The sequence below is a fragment of the Leptidea sinapis genome, chromosome 42 (assembly GCF_905404315.1).
Source record: "Leptidea sinapis chromosome 42, ilLepSina1.1, whole genome shotgun sequence".
Lineage (NCBI taxonomy): Eukaryota > Metazoa > Arthropoda > Insecta > Lepidoptera > Pieridae > Leptidea > Leptidea sinapis.
In genome coordinates this window covers 590,394-603,815 of record NC_066306.1, presented here as the reverse complement: position 1 = coordinate 603,815, position 13,422 = coordinate 590,394, and positions in this window count along the sequence as shown.

The following is a 13,422-nucleotide window of genomic DNA, read 5'->3' as shown; positions in this document are numbered from 1 at the left end:
TGCGACGCATGATAGAGGAAGATAAGAGAGTGACCTATCAGCAGATACAGGCAAGCCTAGGCATTGTTATGGGTCAAGTTCAAAAAATATTACACGAACGTTTAGGCGACAGGAAGCTTTGTACCAGATGGATTCCCCATACATGAACCGACGACCAGAAACACCTTCGCATGGACTGGTGTCGTCAAATGTTAGATTAGTTCAACGGAGGTGACTCGAATGCTGTATTTGACATCGTCACAGGTGATATATTGCTATGAACCCGAAACCAAAAGACAATCAGCTCAGTGGGTGTTTCCTTTCGAGGATCGGCCAACTAAGGTAAAGAAAGGAAGAAGTCAAGAAAAAAAATGATTGCCTCATTCTTTGTTCGGAAAGGTCATTTCGCGACAATTTGCTAGAAGATGGAAGGACAGTTACTGCAGACTGGTATGTCAATCGCTGTTTGCCTGTTGTCTTGGAAAATATTCTACAGCAGCACCCTCGAAGCAGGATCCTCCTTCACCACGACAATGCTTCAGCGCACTACGCAAAACGGACTTTTGAATATTTGACTATGGCAGGTTTCGAGATAATGAGTCATCCGCCATACAGTCCTGACCTGGCGCCCTGCGACTTTTATTTATTCCCAAGAACTAAAGATAAAATTTGAGGTATTCGCTTTACGAGCCCTGAAGATACGGTAAAAGCGTACGAAAACACCATAGAAGAGACCCCGCCCACTGCTTTTCTCAGTGGTCAATGTGTAGAGAGGAACGGAGATTACTTCGAAAAACAATAAAAGTACTGGCAACTTTCTACAATAAGACGTTTTTAATTTTCTAAACATTTTCAGTGTTACCTAGGTATCTAAAATTCTAATACACAATGCTTTAATAACATAAACGATTTATTTATTTAATATTTAAAATTAACTTCAATCCTACATCATTAATAACATCGCATCGTGAGTTACAAGTAGGAAACTATCTGTAATTATAAGCCTGTAATAATCCAAAATTGATAGCTTATCATAACAGGGTACTTTAGACCCAGAGTCCCTTTCAGGTGAATTAAATAGAGGGTTGAGATAATTGCGAGCGTCATACGTTGGGTTCTATTAGCACGTCGTAAATTCAACCCTTAAGCACCTTATTAAGATAGTTCGGTCTCTTCGGCCAATTAAACAATTGTGGAGGCCTTTGTGTATCGCAGTGACCGGGTTAATGTTAACATTCTAATGAATTACTTAATGGTTGATCCATTTTGGTATTATTGATTCCATTATTATTTACATTAGGTAGGAACAGTGACAGGGTATTGGGAAGAAGGTATGTATTTTGTCTTAACTTAAGAGTATTTCTTGTTTAACGTAACATTGTTTATATAAAAAAATACATGAAATATTCAATTTTTATACTAAGAAGACGGGCGCAATTCTGCGGTATACATTACAATTCAAATTCATATCATGTTGTCAACGTTAAGGTTAGATCATGCTTCTTAACTGCTTGTAGCGGCGACGTAGGGCGGGTCGTTCCCTTCCCTAAAATATGGTCGAGGGAGGCGATGGCTGGTCCATGCATCATGCTCGTGCACGGGTGCTACTCGTGGTGGCTGGATGGTCTTGTTACCGGGAGGTCTGCTTGATGTGTTTTTTATTATTATTATTTCCTTTAAAGTTAAAGATATTATATATTTTATTTTATGAAATGCTAACATAATGCCTCTATTTATTTACGGTATGTGTGGATTGATGCATCTACTATACTCAATTACTCTTGTGTTGATAAGTATTAATTTACTTTTTTTCCTTTTTTTTGACTTACTCATGTGAGCCTTTCAGTTTTTGACATTTGAGTATTTTTGTTGCGTCACTTTGCATTTATCGTAATCGAAATGATTTGTAAAACAATTAAAATGTACATCTTGACTTAAAAGAGTGGCAATGAGTTTCTTGCTACTTCTTCTCATTAGCTGAACCCTTTACGAAGTAGCGGTAAATTCAATAAGGAACAATATTTTAATTTTTTTTTTCACATTCATAAGTGTCATTTCCGTGACCCACATGAATAAAGTGTTTTCGAATTTGAATTTGAATAACTTGAGTTGGTTCATCTTCTCTTTCCGTCAATAAATGAGTATAGGGCTCACTTAATAGTGGTGCTGTATTATTGTGTTTTTAGAATCTAGTTCCACTACATGTAAGAACAAAAGGAAAAAATATTTATTTGAATATTAAATATGCATATTAGTTGCATGATTTATCGTTTAAAATAAGTACTATAATATTTTTTCGCTAAAGCACTGGAACTATATGAATATATGAATATGAACTACAATGTGTTCTGATACAAGCTTCCTAACCTCATTGCAAAGTAGACACTTTGATAAACACATTAAAAGCTTATACTAATATAACTATAGGAACAACTCATTAAGTTATCTGTAGCCAACACAACTTAAGGCAGCACTCATAAATGGATGGTGTAGGGTCTCTGTTGCAACGGGTATAGTAATCATTTAGGATCAAACCATCTTGGAGTACAATATTCTTTATTTTAGGATAGCATTTTTTTATGATAAGACATGGCATGAGTAAGATTAGCTGTAAGTAAGTTTACCTGATAGCAAATGATACTGATGCATCACTGAGGATTCTTGAATAACGTACAATTTCGTGCAGCGCTGTGACTGTGCTCACCAGCTTGAAGCATAAGATGTAAAGTCTCAGTAGCCCTCAAATTTCACTAGCTAGCACTTATCAAACAAATAACATGATCACTTGGCGTTGCGTAGAGACGTCGCTTCATTGTGTGTCTTATACCGCATTTATCACGGGAAGTGTTCCGAAGAGCTGTTTAACCTAATTCCAGCCGCCGGATTCCACCTTCGCACGACACGCCATAACTTAGGATATCATCCCCACCATCTGGATGTGTGGCGATGCTCCACAGTGCGGTTTTCAAGGAGCTTTCTTCCACGTACTACAAAGCTGTGGAATGAGCTTCCTTGTGCGGTGTTTCCGAGGTGATACGACGTGGGTACCTTCAAAAAAAGCGCGTACACTTTCCTTAAAGGCCGGCAACGCTCTTGTGATTCCTCTGGTGTTGCAAGAGAATGTGGGCGGCGGTGATAACTTAACACCAGATGACCCTTACGCTCGTTTGTCCTCCTATTCCATAAAAAAAAATCATTTTTGCACACTACCCGCGCCGGTGTGATACCTATCTAGCTGTTAACTTATGGTAAAAAGTATTTTAACTCATTGAGGTTTGTCAAAAAGAAATCCTACTGTGTTATGTTCGTTGGCATTATTATATCTCATAAGTAGGTGATTCTGTCTCAATATTAATTTGAAGTTTCAGCCCTTTAGGTGCTCGTGATAACAGCCGATTATTGTATAGAAATAACACAAGTTGTATCTAATTACGTTTCTCAAATTGCTACATATTAAAATTTATAATTAATTTTGATGTCATAATACTGCAATACACATGTATTTATCGCAGAAGTTGAATAACAATATTAAATTTAAACGGGGTTTTTCAGCTCAATATTTTCGTAGAATTTATACTTTTGTTGCTGTCACGACGTTAGTATAAACTGTAGAGCGTTTAACACGCTCGCTGTATCACCACACCCCATTCAGAACCGGCGATATGGGTTGGAGTATGGAAATGTTAAAGATTATTGTTTAGAGTTAGCGAGGTGTAATTTAATTCTAAGACGTCCTACCTCTCTCTTAACGACGTTCTAAAGGGGTTGCTGTTATTATATCGATATCCCCTGAGTAGTAACTATCGAGTAATGTAATATTTAGAATACTTTGTCTAAATTCGTTTGATAGTGTGTATATTTCTATTTTTTGAATTTTGAAAATGAAACTAACCGGTTATGGAATATATGAATCGTTTATTGCAGTTTAGGGTGGACAATTATTTACCATTAAGCATATTAGCTTGTACTTGTACTACATAAATAAAAAATTAGGCAATCGTTTATTGATATATCATTTTTTACGAAGATATCATGAATATTTTATCTCATAACCTAGTAATAAATTATTTTTAATAATCTTTATATTATTGTAGAGACGCTCACTTCCCCTAACGATTACAATAGTGGAAAAATCTCAAGAATAAAATCACAATCTTCTTTAATAATTGACTAATATAAATTAAATAACGCATCCTTTATCGTTGGGGACACCCCATCCCTACACAAGGTGTTTATTAACCCTATATGTTAAGATTTTAATTGCGGGTATCAAGTGGCTTTTGTGAATTGTCTATGAACGCTTTGTTTTATCTTTCACCGCTATGAGTGCTGAGCGGTAATCAGCTGCGAAGGGGTAAATGTGTCCCAAAATCGTGCCATACAATATTGGAAAATTTCATTTGTAGCGAGCAATATTAAAAACCATTGAATTAATACCTTATATGGGTACCTTCAAAAAAAGCGCGTACACCTTCCTTAAAGGCCGGCAACACTCCTTTGATTCCTGTGGTGTTGCGAGAGATTGTGGGCGGCGGTGATCACTTGACAACAGGCCCTCCTATTCCATAAAAAAAATTGTATCAAGAGTGCAATAATAGGAAGCGCATAAGGAATTAAGTATTATTACTTGTATATTATTTAAAACCAGATTTTATTATCACTTATTCAGACATGAGACAAACGGGGAAACTCTGCGGGTTTATTTATTTTAAATAAATACAATTGAATTACAATCAAATTAATACAAAAAATAGCGTGGGGGGGGGGTGATCGTGTATCCCACAGTGTGGTACCATTTTAAAACTCTTTCTTAGATTTTAGATTCCTTTAGATGTCTTTTTTTTGTCTTTGGACGTTTTTTGATGTCATTTCTAATATACTAGATACTACTACCACTTCGGAAGCAAATGGCGCTCTGAGAGAGAACGCGACGCAAGAAACTCCCCCAGCATTCTTTTTTTGCGCTCTTTTTAATAAAGTGTACAATATTGTACTGTCATTGCTATTGCTATAAAATAATCATAATCTAGTTCCAGGCTGTCCGATCACGTAGATTCACATGTAGTAGTAGTAGGATTTATGACAGAGCCATTTTTTATTAAAACATTTAAATTTATTTATAGGTAATATAACTGAACAGTGGCTAAGACTTTATTATAAAATTGTATAAGCAAAACACCTCAATAATTGAATGGAACTTATTTTTTTATGAAAATAAGGGACGAGACGAGCAGGACGTTCAGCAGATAGAAATTGATACGCCTTGCCCATAACAATGCAGGGCCACTCAGGAATCTTGAAAAACCCAAATATTTTGAACTACAATTGCGCACGTCACCTTGAGACATAAGATATAGACATAAGTCTCATTTGCCCAGTAATTTCATTTGCCTTTCAGACCGAAACACAGTAATGTTTACACATTACTGCTTCACGGTAGAAATAGGCACCTTTGTGATCGTTAGGTCAGTCTTAGGTCAATAAGGGTCAGTTTAAAAAAATTGGGTTATTAATTCAGAAAAAGCCTGTGCATACAAATAACAAGTACTGAAAAATATTCAAGAAAAGAATGTAATAGAATGGCATTATCAATGTTATCTGCTTACAAAGAAATCACACCAAGTTGAAATAATAATTTCAGCATATTTTCCATAACATCATAAACAGATCCCGACGAGGGAGTAAGGTGTACACCCTATTTATGAGGCTCACCTCCGAGATTGCCAGATACAAAAACCGTGATTTACGAGCTATTTTTTCCCCAATAAATAGTTGTCTTAGAGGTTTTGAGGTCGAGTAATACTCATTTCTCGAAGGTATCCAACCTTTTTGCTGATAAAGAGATGACGAATGAAGTAGGTGCCAGTTTTATGGGCGTGTGAGTGTTTGATTTATTATGTGGTTTATTTTTTAGATGATTTAGTTCGTATTGCCTTCCGGTGATCGGAAGATATATTATGGTTACCTAACGTTTCTTAAAAACATAAAAGTAAAAAGACGCACATCAGTATGTAAAGTCACGGACTTGTAAGAAAATAAGGACTCCGTGTCACCTTACATGACAGTGTAGCACCAAAACAAGCCGATTAACGTGTAATACATAGCCCCACGCACACACTTACACTACTACAGGCCGATAGGTGGCCATTATGAGAATTGTCATCGTCGTCTTGAGACGTCTCAATAAAATATTTTAAAAATGCCGTCGTGCCTTGTGAAAAAGTGTAAAAACGATACTTTATAAGTATTTGTGGTCATATAATATTATTATTTAAGGGAGAAAAAATTGTGTAACTAGTATCCCCCGTAACCGCATACACACTAGCATAACGGTGCTTCACTTGCTAATATCACGGCGCGGCGTCCTTCTTTTTTTACTCGTCCGTGATGTAAAGTATAGTTCGAAGAAAATTAAACACGATCATATTATAAACGTGACTCATATATAATTGGATACAACATCTTACATACAAATTTTTGTTATGTGTATTACAGCCATTGTAAAATACTCTATTTAATTGAAAATAGTGAGTTGAGTTTCTTGCATGTTCTTCCCACGAGCTCCACTATTTACGAACATGGTAACTTCAGTAATTTAAAAGAAATATTTGTAGTGAAGATTCAAAATCGCTCAGTTTAAGCCTAATTTAATAAAGTTTATTTGACTTTGACACGCGGAACTATTTCCTGCATTACACCCAACAATTATGCAAAATCATAAATTCTATTAACTAAGAATATACTAGTGTAGGTATAGATGACCTAACAGCCCGATAATAGGTGACCATTTTGTCAATGGGTGCGCTAGCAATTGGTTGAGTCATAAACTTACGGCCGTTTATCAGCAACGTATCTCTAGTAACGGATACATTGCTGTCACCGTTTTATGACAAGATCTTATATATCCATAGTTATGTCCAATATAGTTAAAGTCCTATGCTTTATGTCGATAGGTTATTCAAATGTAAGTAAGCGTAAAAGGATAGATTTGTCTACCTCTAGTTAAACTAAGGATAGACAGGTTTTTGTAAAAGGCCGTTAGTATACTAGCGTAATTGACAAACACTCTCCTTATTACGGCGAGATGCAATTTAAAATGTTCATGTGTGTTAGTTTAACAGATGTGTTAGTAAGTTTGTGAAGTGTGTAGTATTTTGCTTTTGGTCAATCCCTATGACAAATATTGATGAAACGGCGTCATATTCAAGTATACAATACTAGCTCACCCAACAGACGTTGTTCTGTTCATATAAAAAAAGCAGCTCTTCTTAGCTGACCTCTCTGCGAAAGGAATACTCCTACCAAATTTCAAGTTTCTACGCCTAATGGTTCCAGAGATATCGTGATGAGTGACTATATACGCGGAAATCTCTTATACATGTATAGACTTGCTAACACATATTTTATTAATTAGTATAATCTTTAGAAAATAGAGTGTTTACTGCGTATATAAAATGTAATATTTAGTATTATAGTGCATATGATCTACGAAAATAAACATCACGAAAGTAGTACTGAAGAATCAGTATTTACCTGTGAAATGATTTTTTAGTTGGATTTTGAAACATGTACCAACACAATCTCATACAGAACACGAAACCATTATATTTTTTTATTAATATTGGCTAAAACACAGTACAATAACGATAAAAACACGGTCCAATTTGACAGGAGACTAATGGACACTAAATTGTTTCAAAACGGTTTCGCGGTCCATCTGTTCCGTCTCTTTCTCACACCTAGGTTTTTATGTAATGATAGTTATCTCACTTTCACACAGGGTTCGTCTATTACGGTAGAGCAAATGCCAAGCGTGGCTGACTGTGTACGACTTGTCAATCAAAATAGGTTACAGTAACAATAGATTTGATTTTCTTTTTTATCTATCTCCGTTAGAGATATTCATCACTCTCGCATACTTTATTTGTGTATAGGTACGGTAGCATATTGTAAGCCTATGATAAAATCTATTAATGTCTTTTAACCGATCGTTCTAGCAACTGTTTTGAGCGATACTTTTACTACTGATCTTTCCCTGCCTTTACGTAGACAAACAATTTTATTGTGGAGTCATGTTGGTGAGTAGTTCTATAGAGGAGTGATATATTTTAATTTTAGTATATTCAGTCACTTAAATATGTCAGGAGTGGTAGTGCCATGTTGGGTCCTCACGGACACAACCGAATTGGGCCGGCACGCCCGGAGAAATACCACTCCCCCACTCGAAACCGGCGTGAAATAGCGGCTATGCCGCTGTGTTTCGTCCGGTGAGTGAGGTATCCGGAGACCTACACCCCCCCTCCCAAATACAAATGGCAGCACAGACAAAAACGAGACTACTCCAGGACGGTACCAGGCTATGCAGCCCTGGAGAATCCGTCCCTGGGCGTCCACAATTAGGGCCTGTACCTAACAGTGGTTGCCCAGGCTGCCACGCGTATTCTGGAGGGGGTAAATCTGCGCTGACTCGGGACAGACAGAGCAGGAGGCTCAAACTCACCCTCCTCCACACTCGCTGTGGACTTTTGCAACATCAGGGGGCTTCGCTCAAATTTAAATGCCGTCCACTTTCACCTGGAGACAGGGAAGCCGGCCCTGCTCTTTTTAACCGAGACACAGATATCCTCCCTGGCTGATTCATCTTACCTTTCCCACCCGGGGTATAATTTGGAACACTCCTTTATACCACGGGCTGGCGTGTGCGTTTACGTCAGGGAGGATGTCTGTTCTCGACGCCTGAGTTTTCTTGAAGGACAGGACCTATCTATCATCTGGCTGCGTGTAGACTGCGATGACCATCCGCGAATCTACGCATGCCTGTGTAGGTCCCATAGCGGTAACGCAGAGACTGACCGGCTCCTCGAACACATCCAAATGGCTACAGATTCCGTGTTGGAGCAGATCCCCACTGCAGAGATCGTGTTTCTTAGCGATTTTAACGCCCACCACGCCGAATGGCTAGGCTAACGTACCACCGATCATGCAGGGAGATCTGTTCACGACTTCACCTTAGCATATGGTCTGACGCAACTGCTTATTGCGCCATCGCGAATCCCAGATGTGCAAGATCATACACCTTCACTGTTGGACCTTCTGTTGACCTCACATCCGGACGGCTACCTAGTTTCCATTGACCCTCCTCTGGTATCCTCGGACCACTGCCTGATCCGGAGCACCGTGCCGATCACGCACCCAACATGGCCCCGCTTCTTAGGCTGTCGCCGTGTGTGGCACTATAGGTCAGCAGAGTTGGACGAGATGCGGTGCTTTTTTGCATCCTACCCGCTGCCGATGCCGCTGCTGACGCTGTTGCTGATGTGGTACTGCAAGGTATGGAACTCTTCATTCCATCCTCCTCTGTGCCTATCGGTGGCAGGTCCCAACCATGGCTTGACCGCTCCTGCAAAATGGCCTCTCGCCGAAAGCAGGAGTGCTATCAGGCTTGGGTCAATGCGGTGGTATCTAAGGATGTGAATTCTAGCGAACTTAAAAAACACTTCAATCATGCCTCCAGGTCCTTCAAAAGAGTTATTGCTGACGCGAAGTCGAAGCACATTGGCAGAATTGGCGAGAGACTTGCACGCCTTCCCTCGGGAACTCATGCGTTCTGGTCGCTCGCCAAGGCTGTCCAAGGAAACTTCTGCCAGCCAGCCATTCCGCTACTGCACAGGGATGATGACTCGCTGGCCCATGACGCGAAAGAGAAAGCTGATCTCCTGGGCTCCCTCTTCGCGTCCAACTCGACTCTGGATGACCAAGGTGCACCACCACCGCATATTCCGCGGTGCGATTCATATATGCCGGAGGTAAAAATCCGGCATGGTGCCGTGCTTAAGGCGCTTCTCACCTTGGACATTCACAAATCGAGCGGGCCCGATGGCATTCCCCCGATAGTGCTGCGGACATGTGCTCGGGAACTGGCGCCGGTCCTTACCCGTCTTTTCCGGCTCTGGCTGGAAGGCGGCTTTAGTGCACCCGATCCCTAAGAAAGATGTACGCTCAGATCCGTCCAACCACCGCCCCATTGCCATTACCTCCATTTTCTCCAAAGTAATGGAGTCGATCATCTACCGCCAGCTCTTGGGATACCTAGAGGGGCACCAGCTGATCAGCGACTGCCAGTACGGTTTCCGTCAGGGTCGCTCAGCTGGTGATCTTCTTGCGTACCTCACCCATAAATGGGCGCAAGCGGTTGAGTCGAAGGGAGAGGCGTTGGCGGTGAGTTTGGACATAGCGAAGGCCTTTGATCGGGTGTGGCATAAAGCCCTTATAGCGAAACTGCCATCCTATGGGCTTCCCGAGAAGTTGTGCAAATGGGTCACTAGCTTTTTGGCTGATCGGAGCATCAAGGGTGTTATCAACGGTGCATACTCCGACTTAAAACCCATAAACTCTGGTGTCCCGCAAGGCTGTGTGCTATCCCCTACGCTGGTTCTTCTGCATATCAATGATATGCTGCAAATCAGCAATATTCATTGCTATGCAGACGACAGCACGGGGTATGCTTCCTACACCGGCCGTGCCAACATGTCCCGGGATAGCGTCGACGAGAACCGGATCAAACTTGTGTCTGAAATCGAGACTATGCTTTGCAAAGTCTCGGAATGGGGCCGACAAAATTTAGTCCAATTCAACCCCAAGAAGACACAAGTTTATGCGTTCACCACTAAAAAGTCTCCCTTTGTCGTATCCCCTCGATTCGAGATCACTCCTCTAACTGCCACAGCCTGTATTGGCATACTTGGCGTCGATATATCGAGCGACGTTCAGTTCCGTGGTCACTTGGAAGAGAAGGCCTGGCCTCTAAAAAGCTTGGTGTACTCAGTAAGGCGAGACAGTACTTCACTAAAAGCCACCGCCTGCAACTTTATAAGGCGCAAATTCGGCCTCTAATGGAGTACTGTTTTCACCTCTGGGCGGGTGCTCCCCAGTACCAGCTTCTTCCATTTGACCGCATACAACGAAGAGCGGCTCGAATCATCGACGATCAAGTCATCTCCGATCGGCTTGATTCTCTAGCATTGCGTAGAGATGTGGGTTCTCTCTGCATCTTCTACCGCATTTATCACGGGGAGTGCTCAGAGAAGATGTTCGGGTTGATTCCAGCGGCCGAATTCCACCATCGGACATTACGTGCAAAGTACCATCTGCATCACGTAGACGTCTGGCATTCCACAACCGCGCGTTTTCTTCGAAATTTCTTGCCTCGCACAGCCACTTTGTGGAATCAACTACCGGCAGCGGTCTTCCCGAACAGATACGACTTAGGGACCTTCTAAGGAAAGGCCGGCAACGCATTTCTTGACACACCTGTTGTTGCGGATGTCCATGGGCGGTTGCCTCACCTCTCCCCATCCCGTGAGCCTCTTGCCCGTTTGCGTTAAAAAAAAATGTATAAGTTAAGAAAATTAATAAATTTTAACCTGTCTGTAAATTAAAATTCATTAAGACACGACTAAGAAGCAGTATTCGTGATTGTTCGATTTAAGAATGGACTGTAGATTATTTGGCGCAATAAAATAACTGTGAAAAAAGGAACAATGAATATACCACCTACCTATACTGCTCCTCGCCACACAGCATGCACCGGTGCACGGCACTACAGGAACCTACGTGGTTCAACACTCGTGGGGCGACCCAGAACGTCTCGGACGTCACCTTCTGGTACGGCGGTCGCAAGCGGAAGAGAGCTTGTGTAGGCTTATGACTTGCGCCCACACATACGTCACTGCTACCGGTTTCAACTTAGGGTTGAAGTACAGTAGCGATAGATGGCACCTTAGCAAGTTCGATCTCCACAGTTGAAATTAACTGGCACTTTACCAAACAATATACTATGCAAAAACCGAACAGTGATCATTATTGTATTTTATTTTTATTGTATAATATGGTATAATTCTTAACTTAAATTTATTTCATTATGTTTTTGCTTTTGCCAGTCAGTCAACAATTAATATTATGAAATAACTAAAATTTTTGAGTACCAATTCATAATAAGGAAGAAATAAAAACTACTTTTATAATTGTATTTAGCTTCTTTAAGTATAAACCGAAGATTCTCTTATATAGTATTTAAGCTCTACAGAAACATTCTGACATATAGCACATCGGGATAGTTCCTGTGCACCTGTAGTCACATTCATGTGTACATTGCAAATCGATCAAACAATATCCTGAAACAAATATTATATTTACATAATATATTAATTTGAAAATAATAATAATAAGTGAAATTTCTACGTTGAAAAAGAATTCAAAGTGATGTTACTATAGCTTGCTCTTCCTACCAAAGTCTGATTCTCAATGACAGGATTAACCAAAGACATTTATGTATACTACTAGACAAGCTCTGTGGCCTTAAATAATTGCTCACTGAGTCTCGGTTCCGACTCCGCAACTCGTTTAGTCCACTGCGAGCAAGCGAGAAGACCAGTGCACTGCTTTGTAAGCCGTGAACGTTGTTTTACAATAAACTAACACCGATTTTGTTAAAAGGGATCAATAAAACATTGTCATTACTATTACATCAGCGTTTGCAAGGCATATTCACCATGCCTGCTACACTCTCTGCCAGCCCGCGCGATCCAAAATTGCAACACAGTTTTTATTCGAAACTTCTTATCTAGTAGTTTGGGACTTTGGGACTATACTATACAAGTCTTTGGGATTAACCAGCCACCACAAATAACGTTTATTTACGACCACAATATTACTGTAGGGAACGACCCGCCCCACGAGCTCGCCACAAGCAATGACATTTAAGAGAAGCATGATGAAGTCTGCCATGAAAACGTAACTGAATAACATCAAAGCGTATATATGCTTCCAAATTAACTCTACTTACAATTAAAGAAGAAAATTTTGGTGTTTTGAAAGCTCATAACGAAAACAATTCACATCTAACATTACTGATAATTTAAGTAATCCGGATTTACGGATTTTTAATATGTTTTCATTTCATATAACCATAACGTTCTCTAGTATGGCTTCGTGCTTTTTTCCTATATTTTCTTTTTTTCCCGGCTTGTTTGTGACGTCTGAATATATCTTCCTTTTGCTTTTGACTCTGGACTGACTTTTGAACGACTCCTGCGGGCCTACCATGAACCGTTATTGCGATTCAATTGACAGCCTAAAATGAACTGCTTTGCTATTTAGTACCACGACGTGATTAGAGCCATCAAATATCATGTCGGAAATTGAATTGCAAACTGTTTTAGTTCGTTGATTCAATGGTACCATGAACTTATATTTCAATCTAAACTTGTTTATGCGTCAAAGTGAGCGATTCAAAAAAAGTTACTATTTATTAGCAGAAAGTGTATCATTTTGTTAAGAACTTGTGAATAGCGAAAACATACAGAAAAGGACAGTGAAATTAATGAAATATGAGATGAGAATACTTTTTGTAAAACAAAATACTGAAAAGAAATACCGAAAATT